Source organism: Castor canadensis, chromosome 1 (genome assembly GCF_047511655.1).
Source record: "Castor canadensis chromosome 1, mCasCan1.hap1v2, whole genome shotgun sequence".
Classification (NCBI taxonomy): Eukaryota; Metazoa; Chordata; class Mammalia; order Rodentia; family Castoridae; genus Castor; species Castor canadensis.
Window position 1 is genome coordinate 27,124,491 of NC_133386.1, and position 18,630 is coordinate 27,143,120.

General features: G+C 40.5%; 1 long non-coding RNA gene across 1 annotated transcript; it reads right to left on the reverse strand.

The window, feature by feature from the left end:
• Window positions 1–13,832: 13,832 nt before the first annotated feature.
• Window positions 13,833–17,385, reverse strand: LOC141420684 (uncharacterized). Its single transcript, XR_012445213.1, has 3 exons — window positions 17,284–17,385; window positions 17,019–17,097; window positions 13,833–14,021 (listed from the first exon to the last, which is right to left on the reverse strand). It is a non-coding gene; the product is annotated as an uncharacterized lncRNA (long non-coding RNA).
• Window positions 17,386–18,630: the final 1,245 nt, after the last annotated feature.

Below are 18,630 nucleotides of genomic sequence, written 5' to 3' on the forward strand. Positions count from 1 at the left end.
CATAAATCTATCTACAGTTGTTTTTTCAAAGACCTTGCTCAAAAGCATATGCCTAGAATTTTAAAAATAAATAATGGGTATTTTAACAATGTTTTAATTTTTATTATTAAGATATGCATGTTTACATATACATGTTCATTACAATTAGCTAAAAATAAATGGGCAAAAAATTAGAATTATCTATGCTACTCCCACACATATTTAGCTGCTATAAGCATATTGTGATAAGAAATGATTCTCAACGGTAGGTGATTTTTTACCCCCCAGGGGACATTTGGTAATGTGTAGGGACTTTTTAAGACAGAGTCTTGCTATATTGGCTACAATGTTCTCAATCTTGTGGACTCAAATGGATATTGATATGACCACCACCATTCGGAGTCCCGACGGCCATGGCCACCCAGAGTCTCCCTGGTCGATTTTCCCCACATGGTTTCCAGCCTGCTGTGAATAAGCTAACACCAAGGGTATGCCTGATATCCTTGGTGTTAGCTTAAGATAAACCATCAGAGCTTCTGGCTCAGATGTCTTGACCACATCAGAAGCCCCCTACTTTTCTTCCAGATCATGGGGATCCACTGTTCTTGTGCCACCCAGGACCATGCTTCTGTCAGCAAGTCACTCTTTAATCAGTAACTTACACCCTACAATCATGGATCTGTCTGCCTGTTCTCCAGTCTCTCAGAACCTTGGATCCAGTTCTCACACACTGGGGCTGTGTTTTTCTGGAACACATTCTATGAGTACTTTAAAGATAACTGGACCTCTCAAAAATATTATTTCCTGAGGTCACTACCTTTCCAAGTGACGACATGACTAGCAGATGGTCATGTCTCTTTCCTTATGGGTGTAAGATTGCCTGTGGTTCATTCCTACTACCACTTCTCCTAAGGCCTTTTGACTTTCATAGACAGGGGCTTAAAGACAACCTTGACACTTCTCCTAAGGCCTTTTGACTTTCATAGACAGGGGCTTAAAGACAACCTTGACTGCTCAGGCCATTCCTGAACCATCTCTGCAGGACTCCTGTTCCTCCGGCCTCCTTGCATGTAACAGCTACAGGATTTTTATCCTACTTCATTTACTCATTCATTCATTTGAACTCAGGGACTCACCCTTGCAAAGCAGGCACTCTACCACTTGAGCCTCACCTTTAGCCATTTTTACTGTAGTTTACTTCAGATAGGGTTTCGCACTTTTGCCCAGGGAACACAATCCTCCTATCTCTACCTCCTGGGTAGCTGGAATCATAGACATGCATCACCATGTCTGGTCCTACTTGGGTAATTTTAATCTTTAACAAATCTTCCAGTTAACTTCCAGTTTTCACTCCATTAAGATGCCAGGTTAAGGTTCTTCCCGCATTGCTACACACAAGGCTCCCATAAGAGTGGTGTGAGCTGCACTGGTGTGTTACATGGTGGTGGTGTGTTATGTTTGCATTAACACAAACGAGACTCCTTCCACACCAAGGAACTGGATCTTTGGCCCCGTGCTACATCTGGAAGCAGATGAGGCATGCTCTGCCTTAGCCTGCTCAGCAGACTACTTTCCCTTTCTCATTCTGTGATGTCTCACTGTGTCATTCTCCAGATTAGGTGGTTTGGAGGCTTCCTACCAACTCAGAAGATGGACATATGGCTCATGTTTATGCTTCCAGACACAGGCCAGATGAACACTGATGGGGAAAATACCATCAGCCATTTTCATTCCTGGAACTGATTTCTGCAGGACATAAGAATTAGTCACTAGTCTGGAAAGTCTCATATAGTTAAGATAATTTACAAACACCCCCATTCGGAAATGGATTTGAAATGTAGAAACTTCAGGACATTTGATGGGGGTGGATAATGCCAGAGCCCCCCTCCCAAAAGAAGTGTCTTGTATCTCTATAAAATGTATTGATTTTTTTGTTTTTAAAAGAATTTGGCAGCGTTTGACTAACCTAAGGATATAAGAACACATGGAAATAAACCTCAGAGCTTTCCGTGTTGACTGACCAGATGACAGACAGCAGCAGAATCAGCGTGGCGCATTGATTGTCAAGGACAGACCGATGCTGAGGCGCCTGGCTGAAAGTCTAGCTCTGTGCTTCTTAGGCATCTCATCTCTGGCAGAATTTGGTCTTTGGACCAAATTCCCTCACAGGGTGATGATAATCATCCCTAGCTCATAAAGTTATGGGAGGTTTAAATGAATCACTTAAAATGCTTGGAACAGTGTTTGGCACAAAATAAGTGCTCAACAAATATCAGCAATTTTTTAAAAAGCACCAGGAGGCATAGATAACAACTCATAGAAGCATTACTCATTTCAAAAAAAAAAAAAAAACAGCTAGAGCAGGGCATGGTGGTACACACCTGTAATTCCAGCACTCTTGAGTCCTAAGGCAGAAGGATAGAGTTCGAGGCAAGCCTGGGCTACAGAGGAAGACAGTATCTCAAAAAGAAAAATCTAAAAAGAACACAAATGTTTATCAGTAGGAGAAAGCCTTGAAAATAAACTTCACGCAGCAATGTGAATCTCAAAACCAGTATTGAACAAAACGATTCCTAAACGGGATAATACCACTAATGTAAAGTCCCCAAACATGCAAAATTAAACCCTAGGGTGTTTAGGGTTGCAGATGTCTATGGTAAAACCACAAAGAATGGCAAAGGAATGATTAACCCAAAGTTCATGACCACAGTTGCTCCTGGGAACCAAAGGACAGAGCAAGGCAAAGCTTGTGGGAAGAGGGGGACGGAGAGGGCTGTCTGTGACTGGAATAGGTAATGGTCTCCTTACATGAGGTAGAAAACAGGGTGTTCCTTGATGTTTTTCTTTAAACTGAGCATGTTATATATGTACATTTAATTAGGCAAAAACGGTAATGGAGCTCCAAAGCCCCTTACTTTTAATATCATTCTCTTAAGTTCATTGCATTGGCTGAGGCATTTGGAATTACAAGAGCTATTACAAAATTTCCTTTGGAAGTCAAAAATAAATATATTTGTGGTTACTTTTGCTTGGTTTGGTTTTGAGATAGGGTCTCACTGCATAGCGCAGGCTGGCCTCAAACTCACAATCCTTCTGTCTATGTCTCCTGAATGCTGGGATAATAGACATGCAACAGTACACCCGACTACAAAACTCTTGACTACTCCTAAAATTCTAAACAGGAAGAAGTTGTTGACAATGTGGTTAATTGGGTTTCTGTGCTAAAGGGCATGAGGTAACACGTTGGCTTTCCTAAGAACTGATGTTATTCAGAAAAGCACACCCTGGCAGGAAATGAGGAGGAGGAGGCCAGGACACGTGAGTCACATAAACTTCTCAATTGCCTGCACCTCTTTTGCTACTCACAGGTGTTGAGTGAATAAGCAGCTCTCTGCGGTCCCACCAACAGAATCACCTAGCGTAGCCCAGGCTGGCCTTGAACTCCCAGTGATCCTCCTGCCTCAACTCCTTTAGCTGGTTGAGTACCTGTGTGCACCACCACAGCTGGCAACACACTTCATGAAACAGCTCAGAGTTGATCCCTGCTCACTGATTTTAGCAAGCAGGAGAGGAGTGTAGGAGTTGGGACTGTTTTGCATTTGCACTCAGCTAATTGTTCCTTTCTGTAATCCGCTTGCCTTGGTTACCAATGCTTAGAGACCTTCAGCAAATAGAAGGCGTTTGCTTCTTGTACGTCTCATATTTCTGGCTAGCTTGTGGCCCCAGCTTCCAAAATGAAAGATTTGTGAAATTACAAAGCTGAGCAACACTTTCAAGTAGAAACACCTTTAATCCAAGCATAAGAAAGAAATTTAGAAATTTTATCTTTGCATAAAGATAAGAATAAAAGTATAAACAGAAATATAAATAAGACATTTGTATGAACAGAAGTATAATTAAGTATAGTTGAGACATTTCTTGACATCAACTAAATACTAGTCTAACAAACCAGGAGGATGGGCTGGGCAGTGGCTTACACCTGTAATCCTACCTACTTAGAAGGTGGAAGTCAGGAGGATCAAGGTCTGAGGCTGGCCCCAGATCAAAAAGAGCAAACCTTAAGGACTGGGGGGCCGGGACTCAAGTAATAGAGTGCTTTCTAACAAACCTGAGGCCCTGAGGTCAAAACCTCAGTTCCAGGGCTGGCAGAGCAGCTAACAAGGTAGAGTGCCTACCTAGCAAGTGCAAGGCCCTGAGTTCAAACTCCGTATCACCAAACAAAGGGGAAAAAAAAAAAAGCCAGGAACGCTTTGTTCCTTCTGAGCATAAAACCTTAACAAGAACTTTAACCAACCAGAAAATGACTTTAAAAGGATCTGGAATCCATGGCAAGCTGAGAACTGAGGAGAGAATCCAGGATTTAGTGAAGCCCTGACAGCTATAAGTGAAGGGTTCTCCTGTGAACAGGAACGTTAAACAGTCTTGCTTCAGAGAATGGAAAAAGCACTCATGTTTGGGAATCACCAGAACACAGAGTTTAGTCACGTAAGGAAGGTTTTTCTATAATTAAGGGGTAGTTCTTACTTCTTAGCCAAAGAGGCATTGAGCGACCGTCACTGGAAGGGTTCAAGTATAGGCTGGTTTCTGCTAAGGCTTTGGCAGACAGAATTTTGCCATGGGGCTGAGGGTTAGGTGAGATGTTCTCTAAAGACCCTTCCACTTCCAAATGTCTAATATAATATATGAAAAAAAACCCAGATTTGGAATGATCTTTATGTCTTCTTCTTTTTCTCCTTTTTCTTCCAAACAAGTCACTAGCTTGGAGCTCATTCTCTGTTTTCTATAAATTACCATAAACCTGTGCTTTCTGTACAGCTACAAGGAGCCAGGTGGTGCCTTTCCTTGCATGTGACATGAGTGAGAACTCAGCACAAGACTGCCAGCTCTGAGATGGCATCCTTCCAAGGAATTACTTTGTGTCTGGAAACCTCATCTTCCCTTCCCTTTTTCACTACCTACCATGCTTAAGCAAGTCCCTTGTATGTACTTTTTCCTTAATGAAGTTTCGGGGTTGTCAGAAAAGGAAAGAGTAAACAAATAAGGCTCAGAGACAATCCTGTTACAATAAATCTCTCTCTGACTCTGAGACCAAGCCTAGACATTACGGAACAAGGATGCATCCAAGAAGTGTGAAATGATTGGTTTACAGCTTTCAAACCTTGCCTATCTTACCCTTCAATCTGAATAAAATTATCTGTTCTCACCCTAATTATCCAGAAAACCCCAAAGGCAGTTGTTGTGGTTTGGATATGAGGTATCTCCCAAAAAGGCCCTTGTGGTAAATGAAGGTTTGGTCCCCAGCCTGTGGCACTATTGAGACAGGAATGGACCATAAGGGCACTAAATTCATCCATTGATTAATCCAGTCATGAGTTCATTAGAATAGAGATGTCTTTGCTCTGATTTTGAGTACATTTTTTTTTTTGAAACAGGGTCTTACTATATAGCCCAGACTGGCCTTGAGCTCACAGTTCTCCTGCCTCTGCCTCTCAAGTGCTGGAATTGAAGCTTGTGGCTACCATATCTACCATATCTTGCTTTTTTTTTAGTGCTGAGGATCAAACCCAAGGCATTATACATGCTAGCAAGGCAAGCGCTCTACCAATTGAGCTACATCCCTTGCTGCAAATACATTCAAAATACAACCTGGCCAATATCCTATTTCTTAATGCACCAATGGACACAGGTATGCCTAAATTTAAAAATTATATTATTGCACTTTCTCAACAGGTAGAAAAAATGAAAGTGGAATGAAAAGAGGTAGAAGGAAAAGAGAATATCTTCATAGACCCAGCACCTCACTCAGAGTGTGTGTGATGACCAAATGAGCAAAGACACTGAATACAGAAGTGCACCATATATACTTAACTGGGAAAGAATTGTGAATAACTATAAAATATTCTCACATGTGCTATATCACTAGTCTTTTATTATGGAAACTCTACGAAGACAGGGATTTTTTTTGTCTAATTCTCATTTCTTTTGACTCTTAAGCCAGTGTCATCTTTTCAATACAAAAAAAGTAAGTATTTTTTTCTTTCTTTTTTTTTCATGTGTTCCCAGCACCTATCATCACATAGTGACTTCTCAATTAAATATTATCTGATAAATGTATGAATAAATGACTCTTTAAAATTATATTTATTAGTACCAGGAAATAAAACCTAACAAATCAACTGATCTTTGATAAAGGCACAAGGGTAATTCAATAGAATAATGGTAGTGTATTCAACAAATGGTGATGGAACAATTGAACATCCATTGCCAAAGAAGGAGACTAAGAGGAAATATAATAATAATAATAATAATAATAAAGAGAAGAAAAAGGAAGAAGAAGAAGCAGAAGAAGGAGGAGTTAGAAGGAGGAGAAGAATCTAAACAAAAACCATCCACTTTTCATGAAAATTGATTCAAAATACACCATTAAAAACCTAGGTGTAAAACAAGAAATTACAAAACTTTCAAAAGAAAACTTATAGCAGAAACTCTAGGATACCTTGGGGTTGGCCAAGAGTTTTTAGTTACAATACCCAAAGTATAATCCAGAGAGGATGATGGCCAAGGGAAGGGTAAGTGAACAGTCTCTGACTTGCCTGTGTACTGTACTCTGGAGGGAGAAAAGGCAGCTGGGAAGCTGAGGAAGTGAGGGGAGGAACAGGCAGAGGCAAGGTGGCAGGAGCCTCATGGCACCTGAGAGGAGTTTGGGTTACACTTTAATGACGATGGAAAGCCACTCGAGAGTTTTACACAGCAAACTGATGTGGTATGATATAGTCAATAAATGTCAATTCAACTTGAATCTTACAGTAATGGTGGATCAGTGGGAGCCTTCAACTTAAAAAAAAGGCAACACAGAAAGGGAAAAATCAGTTGTTTGGAATTCTTTAGGGGCTGTTTTTGTTTTGCTGGAAATTTGGAGTAAAGTATGATTTGTTTCTGGCAACTTCAAACTTTGAGATAACTGCACTAATGTCATGTGGAGATGCCAAGGAACTAGTGGGAAGATATGTCAAAGGACTGGGAGAAATAAGGAAGCTTAGGAGTGAATTGCTCTGATAAATTAGAGTCAGGGAATGAACTAGAAGGGAGGATATTGATACAGGAGGGGAAATCAGGACAGAGGCTGTTGAGAGACAGGAGGAAATAGAGAAATTATAAAGGTAACTTTGGCTAACCCCAGATAGCCTGTACCACAGAAAACCCAAAGTGAGAAATTTCAAGAGCTATAGCAACTCAAATGAAGACTCGAGGCCAGAAAAACTAATACGAAAAATCCGATAAAGGCAATATCACTGTCTGCATCAGCAAAACCAGCTCACCTGGAAGGAGACATGTTGAGGCCATAAGCAGAGCTGTGATCAAAAAGAATTGGGTCCCAGCAAATTTGTCTCACAAAAAAAATTGGGAAAAGGCATGGAACATAATTCTAAGATGTACCTCACTGCCTGAACAGCAGCAAAGATTTTGAAATGCTTGCCTCTCCGACAAAAGATTAATTAAGCCAATTTTATTGCATCTGTACAAGGCAAAATTAGGACACCATTAGAATAAAGAGAAATATTCACAGTATATCAAACAGGAAAAGCTTAAAGGGAGTATATCACATTTTATAAATACATATTTATATGTATAAACTTAAGTGTATGGTTTTTTCTTTCCGCTTACCTGTTTTCATTTTTCATCATGGATATGTATCACTTGTGACATCTAAAATGTATGTTTAAAGGAGAAGAGTGGAAATTCTATGATGAACACATTTACTCTGTGAATTGTACCACCCTCAGGAACACAGAAGCCTTTGGGCTAATGTTTTTTTAGTTTTGTTTGATTTATTTGATAGTTTGTTTTTTTCAGTACTGGGGATTGAACTCAGGGCCTCTCACTTACTAGTCAAGCAATCTACCACTTGAACCCTGCCACCCCAGACTTTTGGGTTTTTTTCAGTTCAATTCTCAAGTAGGATCTCAAGATTTTGCCTAGGTCATACCTGCCAGACTGAGATTCTTCTACCTCCATCTCATGAGTAGCTGGGGTTACAGACATATAACCGTGCCCAACTAGACTAGTACATTTTTAAGAACCAAAGCCTCATAGAACACGTAATTAGGATAGAGTGGTGAGAAGTAAATGAATGGAATCTTTCCAAAAATGTTAAAAAGATAGGCACAGCATACAAGCATACATTCAAAATGCATCTACAATGTGGAAGTGAAGCCAGGTGAATTCAGCTGAAGATAAACAATTCCTTAAGGAAGGTATCCATCTAGCTGAAATCAAGAAACAACAGTCTACTGTCAGCAAAAGCAATGGTAACTCTTAAACTCAGTCACAGAAAATGAGCTCATCCAACCTGAGAAACTTCACTTGTAATTGCTTAAAAGAAATGAAGGGCCTAGGGCTGCTGCTCAGTGGTGGAGTGCTTGCCTGCATTGCAAATGAACCAAAGTGAACCCTGTAACTCCAGGTTAGATGATTGTTTTATATTTAATACTGCTAGGTATAGAACACTTATGGAACCTGTTTGGGGTTTGGACAGAGCCTGATACCCAAATATATATTTGTATAAGCACGTCTTAACCTTTTAAACACCATTTGAGGCCATGCTTAGAAAACAAAATTATTAAGTTTTCAGAGTTCACATGGATTTTGTAAAAACTCTGATACCTGATCGGGGAACTGAGTAAACATAATATCACCTGGTCATACCTGTGTTTCCAGGGAAAGCACAGAAGTCAGGGCCTCAGAATTCAATTTTGGAACTCTGGGGCTGGAAGTATAGCTCAGTGGTAGAGCACAGTGAACTGACTTTATCCCCAGCACCAAAGGTAAATAAATAAATTTTGGTGACTCCAGCAAATTTTCAGAAAAGCACTGAATTTATCAGAACTCACAAAACTCAGCAGAAAGGGCTCCAGGTTTTGGTTGGCTCCTTGCCCTCCATCCCGGAGCTACAGGTTGTCCTTACACCCATGCAAATGTGTGCTTGGGAGTCCTCTGCTCTCAGACAGAAACTGGAGAAGGCATGGAACTGAAGACTGGCTGAGAGCATGGGAACCACACAGCCCACGGCCTCCTCTGCTGGGGCTTCAGATGTGCTGGGAGGTGGGTGGTGAAGTGCAAAGAAAGCAGCACTGGGAGGTGGTGCACAGCAATTACGTCTTCCTGATCTCCACAGCAAAGCCACAAGCTTTTATACCCAAAAATGGCTTGATGAGATCCCAGTGTTCCTGGAAAAGCCTGCTGTATCTTCACCAGCCTCTACCAGGCAAGGAAGTGGTCTTAATAGGCAGATTACGGTATCAGTGCCACCACCCAACTCAGAAATAGAGTGGCCTTGTCACTGTGCTGCCCTCTCTCCTCTTGCTGCACCCCCTCCTCCTTTGTCTGCCTATTTGTAGGCCACCTAGTCAGTTTTGATCTTGACCAAGTCCTTTCAGAGTTGCTATGGCCTCTTGACAGGGACACCAGGGAGTGGTGAGAAGGGCCCCAGCCACCAAGCGTCCTGCCTCCTGCATTGCTCTCAGGAGCCTTACGACCTCCCTCTCCCAAGCTGAATGCTCCCTACAAAGAATTGGCTGAAGTGGGAACCACTCATCTAAGGTTTGCAGAAAATCACAGCTAACTATTTTAAAATCACAGAAGGATTTAAAAGAAAAGGGAGAAAAACAAACACGTCTCTTCCCGCCAAGGGACAGACACCTCAACCAAGAGCCCACTGCCCAGTTTAGTTTTAGTTTGGTCATCAATATCTGGGCAGTATTACGTTCATCTAGTCAGAGATTTTGTGAAGACAAAATCTGCTGTTGACCCTCACAGACTTGGTGATCTGGTTAATATAATAAAGTATATTTCATATGCAAGTATGAACATTCTTGGGAAGGGTTTGGACAATTTGTTTCTGCACTTGCTGAAGTGTAGAAGAGCTCTACTACTTGAGCCATGCCCCCAGCCTTTTTGCTTTTAATTCATTTTTTGGAGTCTTGACTTTTGCCCAGGCGGGCCTCAGATTGATTCTCCTACCTCTCCCTCCTGAATAACTGGGATTATAGGCATGAACCACACTTGGCTCCAACCAAGATTTTAAAGCTAATATTTTTTCAGACATATCAACCATGACTCACAGCTATTTGATAAAGGCTAAAAATGGCTCTATTTCTCAAGCTTAGTTATGAAAATTGAACATTTATATGAAAAAATTTAAAAACATTGCTCCAGTAGATTTTAGTAATTAAAATCACCCAGTCTTTTCCAGGAAGCTCTATAATATAGACTGTTCTTTCACTTTGTCCAAACCTGCCTAATGCTGAGTTTTTTTGTTTAAGTGCATCTTGACTTATTTACAAGGGAAAAGGAGCTTCTTTTCTGAGCAGAAGTACCTGAGGAAACTTCTAGGGTCAGGAAAACTTCAGGGGACAATTTGCTCCCTCAAGTTGGCTGAAGATGGCCTCTCTTCACTGAGGCAATGACAGCCCTTGCCTGGTCCTGTAAGCCTGCCATGTACCCCTAGTGCACAAGGCTGCTTCAGGACTCAAGGGTGCCATTCCTCCTCCACATCCCTCACAAGCTGGGCAGCTAACTAGTGAGCTGAAACCTGCAGAGGTGGAAATGCCTGTCAGACCTTGAGAAGATCCTACCCAATACAACAACATGGATTTTTTAATTCCATGCAGATAAACAGTTTGAAAGAAAAATATGTCTGCTGTCAACCACTATTTGCTAACAGACAAAAGGCATCTATAAATGTCCTCAGCTCCCAACAGAAGCTGGCAAGAAAAGGTCAAGGTGACTTTAATTGGTTTTTATAAATCAAATAAATGCATTATTATTATTAAGCATACCCATATCTGGGCAGTGGGGAATTAGGATAAATGGTATGCGCCCTGCCCTCAGGGAACTTCCAAGGTCCTCTCTGTGTACTGGTCATTTGGAATGAGATGTTTTCTTCCCTGGCAGACAAAGTCACTACTAAATGGATTTCACACTTCTCTGACCTTTTGCCCATGATTCCCAGGTCTTCATTTCAAATGTCAGCTATACAAAAGAGGTGCCTTCCAGAGAGACAGGGGCTCTTAACACTTTGTTCACAGCAGCCAGAAATCTAAGTGACAGCCTGGCTCGTTCTTCCCCTCACCCTTCACACACAATCTGTCACTCTGTGGTGGGAGTTCTAGTTCTTTGATCTTTCAAGTCTTACACACTCCCCAGGTCCCCAGCCAGGGTCTTAGTTTAGGGCTTCAGCCATCTCACCCACAGTACTTCAAACGTTATTTTAGTCCATCACTGTGGCTTAAGCCCCATTCACTGCTCAGTCATTGTCCATACAAGAGTGGAACTAACTGCCTCATAATTTGTCGGTCTTTATGCTAGATCATAAACCCTTGAGGGCAGACACCAGTTTTTAACCTCTGCACCCTGAACACCCAGCACTGTGAAAGGTTAGTGGCAGACTCTTGACTCAGGCTTATTAAAAATATGAAAGCTATAAGCCCAGCTACTTGGGAGGCTGAGGTAGGAGAATCTCCATCTGAGATTTTGATAGGGCAAAAGTGTGAGACCCTATCTGAAAAACTAACTAAAAACAAAAGAACTAGAAATGTGGCTCAAGTAGGAGTGTACTTGCCTAGCAAGAAATGAATGAATGCATGCATGTGTGCATTAAAGTCTCCAAACTACTGTGCTTTTAGTCATTCCTCCTCTTTGAAATCCTCCTTGAAGGATGTCAATAATCACTCAATATTTTATTTGTTAATTTATTTTGGTGGGACTGGGACTTGAACTCAGAACTTTGCACTTGGCTGCTATACCACTTGAGCCATACCTTCAGTCCATTTTGCTTTGGTTTCTTTTTGGGAGATGAGGGTCTCTCAAACTATTTGCCTGGGATGGCCTTGAACTGCAATCCTCCCTATCTCAGCCTCCCAAATAGCTAGGATTACAGGTGTGAGCCACCAGGGCCTGGTTCAAATGTCAATATTTTAGAAGTACTCAACTGCTGTAAGAAATTGTTGGTTTAGTCTTCTGTAGGCTAGCACACCAGATCATCCAACTTATTTGGACAGTGTATAAAGTCAGCGTGCAGGCTTGGACCAAATCACTGTTCTATAATTGAAGCAAATGCTCTTTGGTGCATCAATTTTGTGATGTACTGTCTCAGCGCCTCAGGGAACTTTGTCCCATGGCTGTGTCCCAGGCTGTAGTTGTCACTAAGTCTGATTTCTAGGTTCCTAAAGAACAACTGTATGAATTTTTTTTATAATGAATGGTTTAATTTATACTTTTATTTCAATAAGAATCTTTCAAGTTTGCAAGTGGAAATGTATAGCAAGAGTCTGGTTTTGCTATATTTTTTATGATAAATATATAAATTTTACCAAAGAATATGTTCTTAATATTTCTTGCACTGGACAATTGTATATTTTTATTTATATCTTTGCTGTTTAAAGTTTTCAAATGTAATGTTAAATGAGACAGGATGTCAAAAATCCATGTTAAGAGGTTGAGGGGTTGTAGTTCAGTGGTGGGGTTGTGAGCACCAAGCACACATACACACACACACACACAAAAATATCATGTTAAAATGAGTTCATAGTACTCTGAGCTAAAAAATGCATGAGCGTTTATATTATTCTCTTGAAAATATCCCAGTAATTCCATTGTTAATGGGTTCTTTGTCAATGAAGAACTGAGCAAGTCAGCCCTAAAATCGTTCTTAGCACGGAGCATTGCTTTCTCCACTTCCTTTTTCACCTGCAGTTGGTTGTATTTATTTCAGAAGTGAAAATGGCGAACACCTTATAAAAAGAGATTGAGCTGGGACTGAAGCCGAGTTGTCTTTTCTTTTCCCATACTGAGGTTTGAACTCAGGTTCTTGTGCTTGGTAGGCAGGTGCTCTACCATTTGACCCAAGCTGCCAGCCCTTTTTTGCATTGGTTATTTTTGAAATAGGGTCTTGCTTTATGTCCAAGTCGATCCAGACTTTGATCCTTCTGTTTGTGCTTATCTACGTAGCTAGGATAAAAGGCATGCACAACGGCACGTAGCCATTGGTTGAGATGGGGGGTCTCACAAAATTTTTGTCTGTACTGGCCTTGAACCACAATCCTACTGATCTCTGCCTCCCAAGAAGATAGAATTATAGGCTTGAGCAACTGCACCCAGCCCAAGTTATCTTCTTTAAGTATCATAATTACCTCACTGGGGAGCATAAACCCAGCCTGTACCAACTCTCTTGGAATTGCCTTCCACTTGAGTGCCAGCAAATGTAGGCCTGGACAGCCAGGTATACCATGTGGCCACTGGAACACATTGGCCTAGTGTCACATATCCATGTGTTCCAATGGTCGGGAGCCACATGGTATACCTGACACTGGGCCAATAGTCTGACCTTAGCCAATTAGATTCTTTCTTCCAGACATTTAGAGTCAGGACTGTGAGACAGAATTGGTGGGTTGTAGTTGAGTAGTTGACCTGAAAGGTCAAGTGGCATAGTGGGAGCAACTGGCCTAGAGAGAGGGCACTGGGCGAAGGCCCCATGGGAGGCACACAGTGACCTTGATTCAGAGAGTGACTGGCTATATAACTTGCAGGGCCTAGTACAAAATGAAAACTTGGAAAATTGTTCAAAATAAGGTATAAAATATAAAGTTTTTCCTTTAACAGTATTTTATAGGTGTTGGGGGGCAGCTCAGTGGTTAGTACACTTGTCTCACTCATACAAGGCCCTGGGTTCAATTGCCAAAATTTAAAAAAAAAATGCAACGGGGATATACACATTGTCTTGGGCTGCCATAATCAAATACCACAAAAACTGTGTGGTTTAAATATCAGACATTTATTTTCTTACTGTCTGGAGGCTCGAAGTTCAAGATCAAGGTGCTGTCCAAGGTGGCTTCTGCTGAGGTCTTTCCTTCCCAGCTTGCAGAAGGTCCTCCACCCTCTCACTGCGTCTCACATGGCCTGTGATTTACTGAGAGAGAATGCTCTCTGGGCTCTCTCTGTGTCTCATAAGGACAGCTGTTCTGTCAGATTAGGTCGAGCCCCACCTGTATGATGTGATTTAAACTTAATTAACTCATTAAAGACACCTTCTCCAAATACAGTCACATTGGGGATTAGGAATCCAACATGATTGTGGGGGAACACAATTAAACTCATAGCAAGGGGAATAGTGAGACATAAACTTACAAATTAAAGAAACTATTTTGGTGTCATAATCTTATATAACAAGTCTTTATTCATATATCTTGGTTGATCATAAGATTTTTCTGGCTCACTTCTGCAAATTCATACACTAAGCCATCAAAATTTGTATTTGTGGCAACTTTATTTTCAATTGATATAATTAAAAGTAATGTGAGTTACTTTTGGAAAATACAAGATTGCAAACACTTTTTGACAGTTTTTAATTGGGGGCAGATCTTTCTGCTGATGTAATTATTACTGGAGCTGTTAAGAGTGTTTTATGGGCTGTAACCACACAAAGTTCTGATTATTTGAAATATGAATATCTGTACATCTAGGGCTAATGAGTTTTGCACAACAACCTTTCTAAAAAAGATTTAATTCTTCATCAAACCAGTTTCATGGAAGCCTGAATTTGATTTTAAATGCAAATTTGAACAATTGTATTTTGATGTTTCCTTTTACATTTCCTATAGTTTGTGGAGATGGTTCAAGAAGCTGATTCCATGGTTTGTGTATAATTCAAACACCTGCTTATGCATTCTATCCCTGCATCATCAATTACAAGAAAAAATTTAATTTTAAAATGGTCTGCTTCATTAATAATGGGCTTATCTGATGCTTCCTATGAAAATAGAGCTCTCTGCCATCAAATGAAATGGTGTTTAAATTTAATTTCTATTTCCAAGCTTCTGGATATTTGTTTTTGCAATATTGTGGTAGTTTTGAAAACCAGAAAATTTCAACTGAAGAATCCTAATAACTCCCTGAGAGAATTTATTACAATATCCATGTGCACATTTGTATATTTATTTTGTAATCACTTACTGGCAAAGTTCTACTGCCTGAGAAAATGCAATTCCTGACCAAAAAGCTAAGCTGTGTGTGGATGTTCCAGACACAGACTGCAGACTTGTCTCTGGGGCAGAAACTTGGTGGGGCCACATGGAGAAATCTAGCTTTCTCCAGGTTATGGCTGCTGCTGACACTGTTACCCTCATCACCTCCAATCTGGGACCAGCCCCAGCCCTGGAAGAGCATGCAGGCTCCCTATGAGGCATGCATGTTGCCTACTTCTGACCGGGCACCATGTCAAGAGCCTGAGCCACCTCACCAGTTTCCTCTGCACTATTGTCCAATGAGACATCACTTACAAAACACAAGTTTAAAGGTAGAATTATCTAGAATTTTAGGATGGCAAGAACTAAGCAGCAAACCAAAAAACAGGGCCCCTTCTGAGCCCAGGCCCAATGTGACTGTATGAGTCACACATCCATGTGCAAGCTTTGCCTCCATTCCTCACTCAGCAGCTCTCAACCCATCCTTCAGGTGTCCTAGATGATCTATTAGATCTTTCCAGAAAAATTAAATCCCCTGTTGGGTAGACACCCAGTCATTGCCCGTTCTCTCTTCTGTATTTCCCTCTTTGGTCTGTTGAGGCAGGGTCTCACTATGTAGCTCAAGCTAGCCTGGAACTCGCTGTGTGGCCCACTCTGGCCTCAAACTCATGGTCCTCCTGCTTCTGTCTCCTGGGCACTGGGATTACAGTGTGTACACCATGCCTAGATTATAAACTGAACAGTTTTAATTGAGGCTTCATTAGAAACAAAGGTATGACATACTCATCCTTCTTCACGTAGCCCAACTGAGACCAGCCCAGGAATTTTTGATAGTTCGAATATAATTTGATAGTTCAAGCAAACATGTATTAATATACCATAAATATTAAATATACCATAAATATCTTAGCATAAGAAGAGAATGCTGCCATCTTGATATAAACAAGATAAATGAGAGACATTGTTGCCAGGCATGGTGGTACATGCCTATAATCCCAGCTAGACTGGAGGAGAATTGTGGTATGAGGCTGTTCCAGGCAAAAGGCAGGAGACCCTTTTGATCTGAAAAACAAACTAAAAAGCAAAAAGGACTGAAGTGTGGCTCAAGTGGTAGAGCACTTGCCTACTAGGAGGAGACCCTGATCACCTAAAACTACTAATAATGACAACACTTGGTCAAGTGTTGACTTGGAGCTCTCTCACACCTCAGAGCAGTGTTAGTCAGGGAGCATTCCAGTATGGCATTGGTTCTAAGAGAGTCACAGTTTGACCCTGTCACCTCTAAATCACCTCAAGGCTGTGGTTTCTTACTCCTGAATTCCCACTCATCTTGTTGATCTTTTCTGTTGGCCATTTAAGAAATGCATTTCTGAGTTTTGTTTTGCAAATACAAGAACACTTAACAGCTTTATTTACGGTATGATTTTCCTATATCTTGATGCTGTGACATCACTTCAATGTCAACTAGGCTGAAAATTGTTTTTAAAGATCTAAACCAATTCTTTCATTGAGAAAATTGGCCTGACACTAGCTTGGAAACTCAAGATGAAAGCTTGAAGCCCTTTCCATCTGTTCCTGTCTGTGGGCTGAGGCCAGTGGCAGATGGCTCGGTTTCCCTGGAGGTGACTGATTACCCTTTCAGTTGGTGAAGAGAAGCACAGACAATGGGGACATCAGTACGAAACAGAGGTACTGTCTCAATTCACTGCCGGAAATACAAAATGCTCCTTCCGGTTTCAAAGAAAAAGGATTTCCTAAAACTGGGAAATTTCTTCCTGTCTCAAGGGGTCAGACTTAATAGCATATCTCTTCTGTTTCTACTTTTTATTAAATCTCAGTCATGAAAGACTTGAGGGGGTTTAGAAAATGTTCCCATAAAAAGTGCCACTCATTCTAAAGACTTATGAACTCTAGGGCTGGGAAGGAAACTTCCACTTTAGGAAATGGAATTAATGCTGCGCTTAACCCTTTTGGATTTTCTAGAAGGAAAAGAGTGATCCCCTGAACCAAGCACCTTACCCAGCAAGATGGCAGGAAGACGCAGGTGTGTCCAGTAAAGGATTTTTCAGTCACGTGATCAGAAACATTCTTGGAGCACCTTAAATAAAGAAAAGGAGAGCCTGCAATTGAAACACCGGGCCTTTCACAGAATTCAAGGACATGAGGCTCATTGGAAATGTCAGAAACTGAGAAGCCTGTGGAACCCACTAAGCACCTCTCACCCCTCAGGAACCACAGGCTTCCTGCACATATCCACATTCAGCCTGCACAAGGCCCAACGCACCTGCTGCCTGGTGTCTGTGACTTGAATTCTCAACTCAATGTCCTACTTGGCCTCACTCACTGTTGTGTCAGCCTGGAGCCGGGCAAATCTGCTGAGAAAACCCTCAGGTCAGGTGTCCAGTTCTAGTGCAGCACCTGACCTTGAGGAAGGAAGGGTCACTTACTCGCCTGCAGAACATTGCTGTGATGCGAGACAATGGGTGTCTCCAACAGCCTGAGAGGGCGTGCCCTCTGGAAAATACCATTAAATTCAAAGTTATTTCATGTCACAGTGGAGTTCATACAATATGAGAATGTTTCCACGTATTTTTATCTTTATTTCTGCAATAATGAAAATAAACAGAAAATGTTCAATAGGTAGCCATAAGACATTTGATAAAATCCAATAACTGTTTATTGCTTTTTTAACTGAAAATAATTTTTAAAACACCATTAAAAGGCAAATAGCAAGCTAATTGAAATCTGTAGTAGATTAGTACCTTTACTAGAGAAAGAATTCTTGTAAGTGAAGTTTAGTTGTTTGTTTTCTGAAATAGGGTGTTACTGTGTCCTTGAAATCAAAAGCTTTGTGCCTCAGTCTCCTGAATGCTGGGGTTAGTTAAGTTTTACTGAACTTCTCAGTAGAAAAAATGGACAGAGACTATGAAAAGACCATTTGTATACACAAAAATATTCCATTCTGTGAGAGATTAAAATATAAAAAATACTAAAATACTATTTTTTACTAAGTGTGCAAAGACTGAAATAATGACTATACCTAAGATTGCTAGGTGTGGTAAAATATACAGTCTCCTGATTAAACTTCTGATAGCCTTTTGGTATTATTCATCAAAATTAATGATGCTACTTCACTAGAAATGTATCAGATATATTCTGATATGTATGTAAGTAGCTTATTATTTTAATATCCTTTAAATTCAGGTAAATTACAAACAATAAAGTTTCATTACATTAGAAATTATAATAATTTATAAATTATAATAACTTATAATCCTATAAAAATACAGATAACATGAGAAGCTGAAAAGAAATATACACAAAATAGTTTAGAGGCTTGTTTTTAGGGGGAATTTCTTATACTATCTGTGACTTTAATTTTCTCCTTCGTGTTTTTCTCAAAGAAAAATTTTGTAGTGTAGAAGAAAAAAGGTAAGCATTCACAAAAATACAAAAAGAAAAAATAATTCTAAATAGAAAAAAAGGACAAACATTGCATCTATTCTCTTTAAAATCACTAGCAAAATTGTCAGTGTAACAATTATTATTTATTTTTGTATTCTGTCAATCCATGAAATAAAAAGAATGGGACAGAGTTCAGTCCTAATGAGATGCAGTAAAATAGCCTCTT